Below are 12,497 nucleotides of genomic sequence, written 5' to 3' on the forward strand. Positions count from 1 at the left end.
ACCTTATAAAGAAATATCAATTCAATGTTAAAAAAAATTGTTTGTTCACCCTCATCGTACCAAATTTTGTTTCACAACTCTGATCATGTTTAAACCAATCAAGAACATATCTGAAGTAACAGTTCAATGTGAATTGAAAGTTCTCCAAGATTACTTACCCACTCCACATTCGGAATCGGAAATGAAAGGCGTCGGTCACAGTAGACATTAGTACAATAAAACTTACGGTCCATGGATAAAAAAAAAAGGCTGGACATACCAGGGGTTTTTTTTGGTATGAGCTACAGATCTGTAGCTATCATTGCAAAGACTAGGTTTGAATTTGACACTCCACAACTGTCGTTTCCTTGATAAAGTTATTCACCGTGAAATATTCCCGCTGAGACGTAATGACACAACAAAAAATGCGCAAACAAAGCATTTACGCAATTGAAAATATAACGCAATTAAAAATATATCACAAGATTTGTGATTCGCAAATATTTGTGAACAATCGATTTTATAAATACCTAGTAAATGTTTCAACAAATCTAACTAGCATGTTTGCAAGAATTCGTGAAATTATGTAATTTAACACTGTTCAGACACAGTACCATTACAGCACCTTGAGTGCTTTGGTGGAGACGTAGGGTTCTGAGCGTTTGATATTTAAAAGAATTAATGACATTTTCATACTTTCAAATACACGTTACTCTGCATGAATTCACAATGATTTAAAGAATCGTGCTCGGATGGTAAACCGTTGCAAGGTCTGGCATGATAAGCCTGAGCAATGAACATAGTAAAAACATGCGAAATTCATCATACGGTAAGTTGGAAAATCACCTCGTAATCACTTTCACAAATGATATATTCTTGAAATGAGCTGTTTTAAACATCAGCGCACGCGCACAGCGGGATTAAATGGGATGATAAAGCCCGTCACTTGTCAAACTCTCCTCCTAAAACGTTTGTTTACGGCTGGAAGATCAGCTGTTTATACCACAACAAATATGTAACAATTTCTTTTATTGCACTCTTTTCCATGTGTTTACCACCAATGGCGGGTATTGATATGGATTTAAGCTTCAGAGAAATGCTGAGACAAAAATACAATGGTACAAAAAGTATCTAGTACAAAAAGTCATTGTGTTAAAATAAAAAGGCACATGTTTTTCATTACGTCTTTGAGATAAATGTAACATCAGTAATTACACCGTCGAAAAATTCTTATGTGGAGACATGGTTCATGTTGATACACTGTAGCATGTTCATGTGGATATATGGTTCATGTTGATAGCATGTTCAGGTGGAGATATAGTTCATGTTGATAGCATGTTCAGGTGGAGATATAGTTCATGTTGATAGCATGTTCATGTGGAGATATAGTTCATGTTGATAGCATGTTCATGTGGAGATATAGTTCATGCTGATAGCATGTTCAGGTGGAGATATAGTTCATGTTGATAGCATGTTCAGGTGGAGATATAGTTCATGTTGATAGCATGTTCATGTGGAGATATAGTTCATGTTGATAGCATGTTCATGTGGTGATATAGTTCATGTTGATAGCATGTTCATGTGGAGATATAGTTCATGTTGATAGCATGTTCATGTGGAGATATAGTTCATGTTGATAGCATGTTCATGTGGAGATATAGTTCATGCTGATAGCATGTTCATGTCGAGATATAGTTCATGTTGATAGCATGTTCATGTGGAGATATAGTTCATGCTGATAGCATGTTCATGTCGAGATATAGTTCATGTTGATAGCATGTTCATGTGGTGACATGGTTACCGCTGATAGAGATTTGAACACCACACGTAAAATTGAGGTTGTGAATTGTTTTCTGCTACTAAATTTTTGAAGTTGCCTTTCTAACTACTACATGAATAATCTATAAATTTAGAATTATGAAATTAAAATAATTACTTTGTGAAATACATACATTCGCTCAGCATTCAATAGCCCAGTTCGTTAAAAAAAATCTATCTCATCATAGATTACTAGGACTGAAAGTCGTCTCGGGTCAAGGCATGGTGCAAGATGGTTTCTACAGAAATCAGGTTATAATGAGTTATGCTATCAGTATGGGAAGAATGTCATAGTTCTGACGGTTTCAGTATATAACTTGGAATCTGGGTGTTTATATTTGTTGCGGAAGGTTTCCTTGATCTAACGAGTTGTGACATCGTAGGGATACACAAGCTGTGTTCGACATGGTGAATTGGAGTGATTTCTCTCATTAGAGTACCGGGAGCCAAATCATTTGATTTTAAGTGTTATAAATGTTTACACGTGTCTGCAGACCTCGAGAGATCGAACATGCAACACAAAGATCCACAGTAAGTCTCCCTTTAAGTTACCATTATATCTTTATCTTGGAAGAATATTTCATTTGTTTTTCCTTGACAATGAATGCAGCGATTTAAACCAAACTTTTGGTAAAAAATAATTGAATATTTCATTATCACTTTGACTTTCATTTATCAGAATTTGGTAGATCATTGTGCATGTAAACAAAACCACGAATAAAGTAAATCTGGCCGATATCCTGATTGCACCTGTAAACGTGATATTTCTCACAAGTCAGCGGAATGTAAACTAGTAACATCCTCAAGAATTAGCCAGCGCGGACACCGGCTGATTCTGTTTCGGTTTATGAGACCTATTAACATACTCGATATCCTTAATTACGATTTTAATGACGAGAAACATGTTTGAAGCAACAAATAAAAGACCCCTTGGTTTCATCATTAAACATATCAAGAAATAAGCCTTCTGACAGATGGTTGTTTGGCTTTGAACCAAATGGTAAGCATGCACACGTGGCGAAAGGGCGCTTAATCCAGAGTTTATGTCTGGTAAATGTTACCGAAATTAATCGGATGTCAAATGTTGAAAATGCAGAAAAGGCAAGTACAACGATTCTACAACGTAAAAGAAATTATAATTGAAATGAAACACAAACTTTATCTTTTATTTGTTGAAGGGTAACAAACAATTTCAATAATTTATTTTTTCCATTGTGTAATTATGTCGCTCTGAACTATATATTATGGTTTCCTTTTTGTCGCCGATGGATCTGGAAAGACTATATTTATACATTTCGTCCTCCCATTTAAAACTGATTGATCAATGTTGCAGCAAACTGAGATGCATATCTAAGATATGGTTGTTGATATGAGATATATAGGGGAGAATTTACCTCGTATTGTCAGATTATTAGAATGAAAAATGTGTTCATATTAGTGTGTAATATATGCATCTTGGCATTTTATGTTTACACCAACTTCGACGCCAATCGATTTATTTGATCCCCAGTAGCATTTCAATGGATGGGCTATTAGTTACAAGTCATTAAGACTATGCATATGGGCAATATTTGTCTTTCATATTTCTTATTGCCCTTTTCCCAAAAACGTCTCGAGCCCTTTGACATAAATTTCGCTGTGACAGGAGAGTTTGAACTGAAAGTCATTTTCGGAATTTCCCTCCAGAAATCATTCAATGTTTATATTAGTTAACCAAAACAAGACAATATAAATATGAAGAAAATTAATCAAACTCATTAATTTTATTATTCTAAAGACGCCATCCCAATGAGAATATAAACGAAACAAACATGGAAGCTTCGTTTAACAGACGCTGGGGTCAGACATCAGATATGGAATTTTTGAAGTCGAATTTTAATACATGAGATGGTTGTCCGCCTTGAAGGCGTTTTAGACAAAGAGCATCCTGTCCAAAGTCATTAGTATTAGTCACATAATGGGTTATGCCAATCTATTTCTTTGTTATTTGACCTTTTTATCTATTTTTGAACTCACTCATTGAAATTGACATGCAAATTTGAAAACATACCTTACTTTTTGCGTAATTCTAAGTTCTTGACAATAAAACAATTTTTACTATTCACACTACTTGTATACCAATAAGCACAGTACATCACGCATTTGTATTCATAATTTCTCACTAATTAATTCATGGCAGTTTGGAGTATCGCAGAAAAAGATTATATATATATATATATATATTGATTTTCGAATTCAAAAAGAAGATGTGATTATATTAATACTTCAAAAAGAATTTTAAGGTCACAAGGAGAGGTTTTTGTAAAATCAAAGTCTCTGCATTACATGTCTGGGATATTGAAGAGCCAGATGTAACAACTTTATAAAGAATTCCTGGCACTGCTCGTTCAATAAAGCTTCTTGTTTGTTACGTCTATAAAACACCTGCGAAATGTGATCTGGATAATGACATTTATTTTGAGCGACCCTGTAACAAATCACAGATACTCAGGGTGAGCAGAAGATCTGAAGGAAACGTGCATTCGTTTCGTCATTCCTCGTGAAATGTTTATAATGTTCAATATCGCGTGCAAAGAGAAATGCACACAAACCACCTGCAGGATCGTTTAGAAAACAAAATTGTTTACTTAAATCCCAGATGGGCTGCTATAAAATTGACTTCTTCTAGCAGTTTAATCGCATGATTCGCTCCGGATGGCCAAAAGATGTCAAAATATTACCACACGTGCTGTTGGCAAACCCTACATACAGGTGGTTACCCGCCAAAATGATTCAATCGTTCATTCAGTGTGAGTTCTTCAAAAAATATGTCCGCACATTCCATCTTTCAACAAAACCGGTACCGCTGCCCTGAACCTATTCTTGGCCTGAGAAATAAATGTACTCACGAATTCTTCCTCCATTTGATTTTTCTATCTGTTTCGCAAATCTTTTAAACATATTAAGGAATGATTAAGCTAGAAAAGATAAAAGAAAGAATCTGCAATGGGCCATGACCGTACTCTATCTGTAGTAATGTGTTAAAAAGGTGTAAAGATCCCATCTGGTTCTGCATCTAAGAGCAAATTCTCATCCCAGAACTCAAATGTATGGGGAATGTCTGTCGCATTTAAATATGTTGTGGCTAGCACAAAACAACGTTGTATATGATTTACAACTTGATTTTTTATTATCGAAACGACCTATACTCCGGAATTAATGCAGTCCCGAACGTTTCTTTGGAATTCGCTTCCTCATAGTAGTGGCTGGTTAATTTTTTTTTTCAAATAGTCTACTTTCCCATTATCACTCATATTAAATTACAGACTGATTACTTAACCACACTACCGCTTTCCATTTTTGTTGTTTTCGCATACATATACGTATTATTGCGCTGTGAAGTGTTGGTACCGCGCGAGATATTATTATTCGGAAAATCTCGGCACGACGCGGCACAGGAGACGAGAACTGGCCTACTAAACGACAATATATCATAAATTCATTGCATAACTGATCAATTATAACAATGCCTGCTATGCGGAATTAGAATTTAATTGGAATCGTATCAGCTATGCGGAATTAAAATTGGAATCGTATCAGCGTTGATTGGGAAATGTTGGGGTTTTCAGTCCCAGTCCTATTTATTTGCAGTTCATAATCGATACAGATACTAGCTAAATAAAACATTTGCATATTCCCTGTCATATTTTTGCTTTGAAGTCCCATGCAATCCTTTTTCCTCAGTATTCAACAGTTCAGCACCATAAGAATTCATTAAAAATGTATTAGACAGATATTCTTTATTATATCATATTGAATTTTGTACAACGATAGATTGTGAACAGTATATACGCAGAACGTCCAATTTTTAAAATCCCAGACGGTGCAAAGTGGTTGGGCTTCAATAACACTGCGCGAATACATGTACCTACTAGTATTGACTATAAATGTCCTTGTCAATTAAGTAGCTAGAAAATTTTCATTCTTTTGATTTGAAAAGAAAACTTACTTACAACTTTTTACAGATAGGTTTATATATTTACATTTCTCATGGTGTTTTTTTTAGGGGGGGGGGGCTAAATTGTAATATGCATTTCCACATGAACGCACGGTAGTTGTACACAATACGCGCATGAATACAGAATATAGTAAGTCTATTTTAACGGCTGGTAATTCTGGGAGAAATGAAAGTGGAAATAATGCGCTTCTTGAAGTATACTGACGTAAAGTGTCCCAGTCCATATTGTCATGTATTTTCAATAATAAATGTCATATAAATAAAGAATGATACATTGCAAATTCTGCATCGCATATCAACCCGATACTCCAATATCATCCCAAGGGCCATAGACCCTCGGATTAATATCAGTCGAGAGTTGATTTGGGTGTGATACGAATTTTGACATGCATTGTTGGTTTTATCATATATACCTGAAAATAGCGTCCACATTCAAATATAATAATGTTTTTTAATAGCAAGATGAATTTTTGTTTCTCATCATGATACTACAAACCAATTCAATACATTCTAATGGTTCATTAACGGATAAAAGTTAAAACAATTATTATTGTTTTGAATAATTCAAGATACCTAGTGAAAATAGCAATTTGAATAAATATAAAGAAATCGATTAAACTCTTACTCTTTACCAAAATTGATGGTTACATTTCCATTAATGATGGCACTGGTGAATAAGCCTTTAAGTGGGAAAAATTCCGAGGTACTACGAATGAAAAGTTCAGAGGTGCTCTGCAAACTCCCCGTCGAGGCCTGATACATACTCCCCGTCGAGGCCTCATTACGTCACCTACGTATAGACAAACTCCCCGTCGAGGCATCATTACGTCACCTACGTATAGACCTCTCCTATGCGACGCAGTACAATATACATATTTGTATATTGTGAGTCCTCGATTATAATAATAATAATAATGATTGGTTTTATATAGCGCTTTTTCCAGCGTATGCTGCTCAAAGCGCTTTACAATGCATTATTACCCCGGCAGACCTTATATTAATCTATAACTTTCTCAGCCTCCTAGGAAGCATACAGTGCAAGCTGCCATTACAAGCGCTAGAGCACTAACATTCTAACAATATCTTTCACTGTCTATAGCCAGGTACCCCTTTTACACTTGGGTGGAGTGAGGAAATTCATGAAAAGTGCCTTTCACAAGGACACAACGTCGGCCCTGCCGCGGCTAGGACTCGAACACACGACCTTTCGGTCGAGAGTCTGACGGTCTAACCACTAGGCCACCGACGTCATTATCACGCGGGCAAGTTCACTAAAGAAGTAGTTCGTAGTTAAAGCTTGAAAATAAACATAAAATGATCAAAATATCATTAAAAAGTAGGGAGACTCTGTTCAAATTATAGTGTAAAGTAATGAGCTTCATATTTATGTTTTTGTTTTGAACTGTTTACGTTTGACGTTATGTTTTTTTCGTCATTCTACAGTGACGCCAAAAAGTATACGCAGCCTAAGAAATCGCTATCTCAGCAAACAAACTCTGGCAAAAGTTTAGGCGTGATCTGCGTATAGACCTCTACCGGCTGACACAGTACAGAAACAGATTTGTATATTGTGAGTCCGCGATTCTCACGCGGGCAAATAACACTTAAGAAGTAGTTCGTAGTTAAAGCTTAAAAATATTGACATTAAGAGCATTAATATAAAAGTATGGATTTTATTTTAAACATAAAATGATCTAAAGACCACTAAAAAGTAGGGAGACTGTTCAAATTATAGCGTAAAGTAATGAACTTGATGTTTACGTCCTTGACGTTTGACGTTATGTTTATGCTCCATCCTACAGTGACGTCACACAGTGTACGCGGCTGCGTAGTTTTGTAGTTCCTAAGAAATCCCTATCCCATAATGCCTAACCGGAAGAGTTTGGTTTGTGAGCAGACGAACTCTGGCGGAAGTTTGAGGTGTTCTATATAATAACGGGCGAGATAAAGGGTCATTATTCTTGGTATGTAATGATTGACACTGTGTTCATATCAGGGGTACAGAAATCCTGTATTATGTAACAAATATATAAAATAAATACATTTATTATACCTATGAAGATTTTTTTTCTATATTTTTAAAAGACATGTGACCTCGTAACTTTAAACTCTATAATATACTCTCTGTGTTACTCTTCAAGGAGAAATTAAAATAAATTCCACCTGTGTTTCATAAAGTATCCATTTAAAGGTTATGAGGACGATAACAAATTTATTGACCCTCGAGAAAGCAAAGTTCTATGTCCACCGAGAATAGTGAAAGAATTTCTGTTTCTGGAGACTATAAACTTGTTAATATCATTGCTAAACTGCATCATACTTCAAATACTTTTTGTTGATAGGAATATCAAATTCCATTTACAGTATCTGCTTTTTTGTGGCACCAAAAGTTTGTACATAGTAGGCTTAATTCATGTGCTCAAATTCATCAACAACGTGTTGTTTCCAGCATTTCTTTTCCATGTGCAATTCTCAGAATACCACCATCATTTTTACCTCTATTTTTCTCTCTCTTGGACAACATAATTTTGTCTGATTTACCGGTATCATTGCACCAAATCATTGTTACATATAATATGTGAACTATATTCACCTTTGGTGGCGTAAGGTTTTATTTGACAGTTATGTCCTGTTAAGTACTGCCCCTTACACCCCCGCTACCACTATATCTGTCCATTACTATAATTCAGCGGCATGGGATGTCATTTGATTCAGTCAAAACAGGACGTATAAGTAAAGTATTAATTGATGACCCTAAGTACGTGTCATTTGTTTGTAAGACAGGCCTAATCAATTAGCAGTGTAATGACGCGTGATTTATGCCCAAATCAGAATGTTTACAGCTTGACGGAGCTAGTTCCAGAATTTCCATTGGAAACTGTAAACCACAGAGTTATTTTATACGTTTTTTTGTTTTCTCATTGGCGGATTGGTAAACGTTTTTATGTATCTTTGTTGTGTTGTTTGAGTGCAGCATAGTCTTAAATTATCTGGGGTTTTGTCATTGTTGTATTTCATCTGAAACAACTGACAAGGCAAGGGTTGGGGTCGGATACATTTGTTTGTCATATATATAGAAATGGTTGTAAACATGTTTAATGGTGAAAATTTCCAGTATAGTGGTTATTGCTGTGGCTGCACGTGAACTTTGAAAGTATTCTGATTATTGCTACACCTGCACTTGAACTTGCGAGCATTGTGGTTATTGCTTTACCTGCACGTGACATATACAACAGCCAGGAGATGAAACACAAACATTTCATGGAATCTATACAGTGTAGCTCTAAATTAATACTTTTGTTGTAAAAAATATATTTACTCTCTAACATTGGTTCAAGCTGTGATGAATGAAATTGTTTTAAAAGCGACAAAGAAACCACGAATGTTTCAGTTGCGCGGGGAACATAAAACAGATGAATGTTGATGTACAATAATCTTGCGTTGGTAATCTACGTTAATCTGCTACACATCGCATCACCGCAGCTGTCTTGGTGATCAAAAACACGCCTAGCATTGCAACATTTCTGATATGTTCCCTACCACCGCGCACCTGTACAACGTGCGTAATAAGGATGTTGATTGGAATTTTCCATATTTCATTCATAAGTTTAGAACTCCACCTTCCTATTCTTGACCCTAACATATAACGGCATCATCAAACAATAATGTTAAAATTGACTTCTAAAATATTGGTCGTGAAATGGAAGGACAGTTTTAATTAATTTCTTGTGCATTCAAATTAGTTCGGCCGCCGGTAAGACACACAGTTTATATTGGCCCAGACAGTTATTAAGATGCTAATATCAAATAAAGAAATGTCAAATAACAAAAGCAAACCAGGCTTGAACAAAAGGCGATGTCTGTCAGTTGCTGATAGCATCGCTCTTCCAACTCATCATGGAAAACTCTATCATGATCGATGTGTGAAAAATAACAAGATATTAGATCTTGCTTTTATTTATGAAAGTTCTCATGGTATTTTAAAAGCAGGTTAAGGTATATAAGTAAATAATGAAGAAAAACAGGTGTGCTCTGAAGATATTTGCGCCATCTATCAATTTTGGAATGCAAGCGTCGGACAGCAAGGATTACGAATCAGCGTATAATTAGCGCTTAATATACATATCATAGCAACCCAAATATACTTTATCATAATAGAATTGTAATTACAAAGTAGTCAGTAACAGTCTGGTTATGTAAAAAGGTAAAAGCTTGCGAGTTTTGCCGGTAAATAGATAAAGCCCTTCCCCGAACACGTGCTTCTCGTTGTACAGGTGTTAAGGTGTTCCTCTTTTGTAAAGCCTATGTTTAAAATAAAACGGTAGCATCCATTAAACTTCTTCAATATGTTTTCCGTCTTCCAATGGCATCAAAGACAGTTTTAATGTAGAACAAGATAATACTGTCACAATTTATCATTCACAGGAAATGCACAATCATCAGAAATGGAAAATACAAAAGTCTAGGTTTGAGGTTTTTTGCATGCAGGTCTAGAAAAGAAAAGGTCACATACACCCAAGAAAATTCAGCTAGGATTATTAATATTTTGATGGAACTACCGTTAGAGCAAGTGCAGCTACTTATTCATGAAAGGAACCAGAAATTTTCCCAAGAGTAGTGAGTTGCACCCCATGCAGGGGCCCAGTTGAAACTATAAGCTAACATATATATTTATCCCGTGGGGATCCGGGTTAGAATAGGTCCTCAGTAACCCCTTGCTTGTCGTAAGAGGCGACTAAATGGGGCGGTCCTTCGGATGAGACCGCAAAAACTGAGGTCCCGTGTCACAGCAGGTGTGGCACGAAAAAGATCCCTCCCTGCTCAATAGCCATAAGCGCCGAGCACACGCCTAAATTTTGCAGCCCTTCACCGGCAGTGGTGACGTCTCCATATGAGTGAAATATTCTCGAGAGGGACGTTAAACAATATATAATCAATCAATCAATATACAGAGGGGATAAAACAAGCGAAACAAGTTTATACTTTATTTGGCGAGTACTGACCGTGGTAAACAACAAGAATTTGTGGGATACCAATCGTAACACATCTGGGAAAACCAACACAAATGCAACACCAATTAACTAACAAAATGCAACATTAACAAGTTCAAAATTGACCACCCTGGGTTAAACGCGGATGGTTACTCATATAGAGTTTGTTAGATTAATCCATTATTTAGCTAATTATTCCATGAGTTACATCACAAGTTAGAGTTTCAAATTCACTGACAACACAACAATACATATGGAATCAGCTGACTTAATGAGTAGAAGGGACGATTAACACAAAAACAACAGCCACTGACCTAATCTTAAAATGTTTACACGCATGATATGGGATGGGTGGGTGGGAATTTCGACATATGGCATAATACAGTGGCTATTCACAAAAAGACACTTCTCAAATTATTTATTCGACTGGCAGCATCAGAAAGGAGACTGATCCCGAGGCGATTAACATTTATACTTAAGGACCCCAATTTTGTTTTTAAAGTTTCAAAAGTACACAAAATTATATGCAATTTGTCTTTCTTATGCATATAATAATTAATTCTAAATGTTCGTTCGCCGAAATATTGCGATGATTAGTCATAATACGGATTTAACTCTCAGCCAACTCGTGTTAATTAGTTATAGGTAGTGACGTGTTACAGTGACGTCACATGCGACCCTCTTCGATCAGCTGATTGTGAAAGTAGTGTTAGATGATTTTAAAAACTTTTATTCACCATGGACATTTATTTCGATATTGATTTCCCCGAGTCTTAATATTCAAACCGTGTATATTTTAGCCACCAGTGCATACAAATAGCGATATAAATACCTAAGAATGTAGCGAGAAAAGCTAGCGTAAATCGGCAGTTGCAATATGCAAGTAAATGTTTACATGGATCGCTGTCTAAACACTACTTGGTAAGGTTTTTCCTCTAAACATCTGTAATTGGCGCTGTTTTATTAATAAACTGCAATTAATATTTATTTTTTGGATTAGAAAAATGATTATACCTGTTGCATCAATGACTACTGTCACGGGTGTATTTCTAGAGAGATAGAAAAAAAATCAAATTTAAAGTAGAAATCACAATACTTTATCTTATCGCTAGCAGTATTATTTTCTTTCTTTTGTAAATTGTGATATACACGTCGTTAGCAAGTGGGAGTACGGCATTATACTGTATTTGATAGTTCATTTTTTTTTAAAAAATGAAATTGTTATTGAATTTAAAGTTAGGAATTACAATGTTCTATCAATACTATTATTTATAAATGCAAGTTCAATTATTTTCTATCTTAATGGTTTTTTGTAAATCTACCAGTTGGTAGGAACTGGGGGCACAGCATATGCTGTTACAAGGTCAGTTTTTATTAACAAGAAGCGAGAGTGTATTGAATTTGAAGACCAGAACATAATGCATATGCTGTAGATGTGCTTAGCTTCTACATAACCATTGTCTCGCAGTTTAGCAGGTCTCTGTTCAACCTCTTTTTTGGAGAAGTGCATGGACAGGTGACTGGTGGTTTTTTTTATGGCAAATTCCTTGCGTCGACAAAAAATTACTCAAGTCTTTTTCCTCACACCTTCCTTAAAAAAATGAAGAAGAAAAAACCTCAGTTCACATCCCTTCTTCTGACAGCTAGTACACCCGCAAGCGACACAAAACACCCTAACGCAATGTTATCTACCAGCCGTTAACGTGATAATT

General features: G+C 35.7%; 1 protein-coding gene across 1 annotated transcript in view; it reads left to right on the forward strand.

Annotated features, from left to right (window-relative positions):
- Positions 1-2,219: 2,219 nt before the first annotated feature.
- The window catches only part of LOC125651838 (bone morphogenetic protein 2-like), a 32,811-nt gene continuing 22,533 nt past the window's right edge, over positions 2,220-12,497 (forward strand). Inside the window, exon 1 of the mRNA XM_048880640.2 lies at positions 2,220-2,328. The gene's annotated coding sequence lies outside the window, so the exon portion shown is untranslated. The remainder of the gene's footprint in view (positions 2,329-12,497) is intronic.

Source organism: Ostrea edulis, chromosome 5 (genome assembly GCF_947568905.1).
Source record: "Ostrea edulis chromosome 5, xbOstEdul1.1, whole genome shotgun sequence".
NCBI classification, from domain to species: Eukaryota; Metazoa; Mollusca; class Bivalvia; order Ostreida; family Ostreidae; genus Ostrea; species Ostrea edulis.